At 38.4% G+C, this 4,390-nt stretch overlaps 1 protein-coding gene and 1 pseudogene across 2 annotated transcripts in view; both read right to left on the reverse strand.

Annotated features, from left to right (window-relative positions):
• LOC102844129 overlaps positions 1–2,535 on the reverse strand; it is a 13,510-nt pseudogene extending 10,975 nt beyond the window's left edge.
• BRE (brain and reproductive organ-expressed (TNFRSF1A modulator)) overlaps positions 1–4,390 on the reverse strand; it is a 724,026-nt gene that overhangs the window by 683,763 nt on the left and 35,873 nt on the right. The window lies entirely within an intron of this gene.

Consider the following 4,390-nt stretch of genomic DNA (forward strand, 5'->3'; position numbering starts at 1 on the left):
TAGGGTCGCTATGAGTCGGAAACGACTCGATGGCACATAACAACAACAACACCAGCATTTGTTGCTTGCTGTTCTGTTAAATTTTGTTATTCTGACTGGGGTGAGATGATATCTCATAGTTTTTCGAGTAGCAGTGATTTTGTAAATCACTACCTAAGTTGGGAGGGACTAGAGAGCATTATGCGAATTGAACTATCTCAGTCCCATAAGGACAAACACTGTATCAGACCATTATAGTAGAATGAGTATGACAATCCAAGGGCAGACCAAGCAGAGAGGTGAGGATGGAGGGGGGTTAATCATAGGGTCACACAAGTTGATGGGTGGAGAGAGGAGTAGGTAAAAGAAATGGGAAAGATCCAGTGTGAAAAACAATGTATATTAACTTTATAAGTAAATGAGTATAAAATAAAAATTTTATCTTTAAAAAAATGCGTAAGGTCACAGACAAAGAGAAAATCTTAGAAACATCAATCTGAAAGCAACCATTACTAGTAAGGGATGTCTTATCAGGCTGGGTTCTCTAGAAAAGCAAAACTACTAGAGGTCTCCTAAATAAAAATAAAAATTTCTATATATCTAAACACTCATATATGTGTATGTGAGGGTTGCATACTTTCACCATACTTACTCAATTTGTATGGTGAGCAAATAATCCACAAAGCTGGGCTACATATATGAAGAATGAGGCACCGAGATTGGGAGGAAGACTAACAACGTGCAATATGAAGGTGACACAGCTTTGCTTTTGAAAGAGTATTTGAAGTAATTACTGATAAAGATCAGAGATTATAGCTGTCAGTACAGATTAGACTTCAGCATAAAGAAAACAAAATCTTCACAAATGAACTAATAAGCAACATTATAACAAACAGAGACAATACCGGGGTGGACAGAGCCTACCAACAACCGAGGGTTTGTTAGCATTGGGTGAATTTGATTACAAGGATGAGTTCTTGTTGTTTTTTTGATATCCTACTATGTTGGGGTTTTTTAAATTATTTTCTAATTTTGACGCTATCTAGTTGTGTGTTCAGCATTCTGGAATGATGCCTGGCAAATATAACAAAAAAGAAAGCAGAGAAATCTCAATATAACTGGTGGCAGCTTTGCCTTAATAACTTTTTCAGCATATCACAGTGATTCAACCACGCTGACACACTGCTGTGTTTGGGGCATCTGCTGTGACATCTCACCCACCCACAACTACTTGTTGCGTATTTTGCCCATGTTTTGAATTTCATTATTGAGTTAAAAATAGATGCTCAGTTTAAGTACTTGATTGCTAAATAGTGCCATTTTAAAGATGAGTATTGGACACTTTCAAAACTGATCTTGGTTTGACCGCATTTGTCTCTTCAGCTGACAGGCTGAATCTTTTCTTTATTAGCTTTGTGTCTGGGAGGAAGCTCATGCCTCGGGAAGAAATAGTTTAATTCTGAATATGTTGCTATTGTTCTCAGATGCAGTTGCGTCACCTCTGATTCACAGAGACCTTACATAGAACGCACACACACACACACACACACACACAAAAAATCACACTGCTTCATCCCCCTCCCTGACATCTTTCTCCTGAGTAGTAACTGGTGGATTTGAACCAGTGATGTTTTTGTTAGCAGTGCAGTATGAAATGTACTGCTCCACCAGAGCTTCTTAAATTGGCATAAAAGAGGAAAAAATTGTTAGATAGCTTGCTTGGAACGCATTCTTACCTATCTATGAGTCATATCTAGCATACAGATACTCATTTCTTAAAGGTAAAATGACTATATACAGTAACACTGTGACTTCTAATAGCTAGTCTTCTCATTTGATACTTTCTCATATATTGTATCCCAAATAGAAATTACACAGGTGGATCTCAGGTCTCTTAAGAGTGCTACTCATGTCAAAGGGAAATGGCAAAAATGACAGATCAAAAAAGAAAGTATTCTTTTCCTTAACTATTCTTCTATAGAAACTGGAGTTCACACTTTGGTTGATGGAAAGCTTGAAGAAAAACTTTTAATGTGCTGTCAAATAATTTTCTTGAGTCTTTTGGCCAGGTACTAGGTAAAAGGCACTACTTCTGTATTAACAAAGTGTTTCACCTTATTTCAACTTTGTTAATGCAGGTATCTTAGTTAGCTAGTACTGCTATAACACAAGTGGATGGTTTTAACTAACAACAACAAAATTCTTTTCTCACAGTTCAAGAGACTTGTTGTTTATGCCTTGGAGTCAGAACTGACCCATAGCTGACCCTCCAAAGTGTCTGCAGAGGCAAGAAATTTCATGGGAAGAGACTGCTCATCTTTCTCCCTCAAAGCAGGTAGTGAATTGCAACCACTTGCCTTTGGGATTGCAGCGCAGCTTCGCACCTCTCTCTTCAGGGTGCCATTCTCTCTTCTTTCCCTCTCTCCCCTCTCCCTTCTCTCCTCCCTTCTCTCTATACCTGACTGTTCCTGTCTCTCTCCACACCCCTTTTCCTCTCTGTCTCTCTCTGTTCTCCTCTCTGGAGGGAAATCTTTGTCTCTGCCTCTCACACTCCATCCCCATCAGCTCTGGAGGGGAATTCTCTTATCTTCTGAGCTTTTGCTCTTTTGCAATATTCATGGGCTTGACTTTCCTCCTCTGTCTGCTTCTCTCATTTGCCTGTTTAATTCCTTTATTTCTCAAAAGAGATTAACTCAAACCAAAACAAGCATTAATCTTGTCTCATTAACATAGCAAAGACAACCATTTATTGATAGGATTATAACTACAGGCATGTTGTTAAGTGTTGTCCAGTCCAGTGCGACTCATAGCAACTCAATGAAAAACAGATCTGAACCCTGTCCTATCCTGTGCCATCCTCTTCAGATGACTCAAGAATGTGTCATCTCTGACACACTTGAGCCCATTGCTACAGTCACTGTGTCATTCCATCATGTTAAAAGTATTCCTCTCTTTTGCTGGCCCTCTCTCTTTCCAAGCATGATGTCCTCTTTCAAGGAATAGCCTCTCCTAGCAACATGTCCAAAGTACGTGAAACAAAGCTTTGTCTTCCTTGTCTCCAAGGGGAATTTTGGCTGTACCCTCTCTAAGACATGTCTGTTCTTTTGGGAGTCCATGGGCTATTCTGTATTCTTCTCCAACATTACAGCTCAAAGGTATCAATTCTTCTGTCATCCTTATTCATCGTCCAGCTTTCAGATGTACAACAAATGACTGAAAACATTATGGCCTGAATCAGATGCAATTTAGTCTTCAAACTGACATCATTAATTACTCTTCAGTAATTTGGAGAAGTCCCTGACAGTAGACTTGGCCAATGCAATACATCTCCTGATCCCCTGACAGCTTGCAGAAAGAGTGATGATTACAGAACAAAGTAAGATGAAATCACTGCCAATTTCAATCTTTTCTCCATCTATCATGATGTTTCTTATAGTTTAGTGGTGAAGATGTGTGTCTTCTTGATGTTAGGATGCAAAAATACTGAAGGCTTTACCCTTCTGCAGCAAGTCTTCAAATCATCTTGACTTTCATCAAACAAGGCTATGTATCCTGCATAATGCAAACTGTTGATGCATCTTCCTCTGAAACCTATCCCACATTCTTCTTCATAAAGTCCACATTCTCAAGTGATTTGCTCAGAGTGTAGACTGAACAGATATGGAGAAAGGATAAAACCCTGAAGCATAGCTTTCCTAAATTCTTTTTAAATTTTATATTGGTTTGCATACAAAATTCATATACATTGTTTCATTCATGTACACTGTGTTTCACACATTCCTTGATTCTGTTTCATACAATCATTCATATACACTGTGTTTTATAAAATGAATCAACATTGATCTATGCATACTATTACGCTGTCTTTTCAGAACCCCATTGTATATTTCCTCATCTCTTCACCCTCCCCCCTCTGTGCACCAAACTTTGCTATCCTAATGATTTCCCAGCACCTCCCCACACTCTGCTCTGAACCTCCCTCTGTTTTCCTTTGTAGACTTTTATACACATCTTACCAGTTAACCTTCTATTTTTACAATAATGCTCTAATGCAGTATTTGTCCTTATGAGAGTCAGTTCACTCAGCATCATGCTCTCTAGACTCTCCCAAGTTGTACAGAATTTCATGAGATTGTTGTTCCTCAGTGCTGCATAGTATCCCATTGTGTGAATGCACCATAATTTCTTAACCCATTCATTTGTTGATGGGCATTTGGGCTGTTTTAATTTTCTTGCTATGAACATAGGTGTACAAATTTCTGTTTGTGTCTCAGTTCTATTTTCCTCGAGGTATCTTCCTAGCAGTGAAATAGCTGGGCCATATGAAGTTTCTATGTTCAGTTGTGGGGTTTTTCTTTCTTTCTTTTTTTTTTTTTTTTTGCTCACAAAATTCATATACATTGTATTTCAC

Source organism: Elephantulus edwardii, unplaced genomic scaffold, assembly GCF_000299155.1.
Source record: "Elephantulus edwardii isolate Elephantulus edwardi_28Jun2011 unplaced genomic scaffold, EleEdw1.0 scaffold00009, whole genome shotgun sequence".
Taxonomy (NCBI): domain Eukaryota; kingdom Metazoa; phylum Chordata; class Mammalia; order Macroscelidea; family Macroscelididae; genus Elephantulus; species Elephantulus edwardii.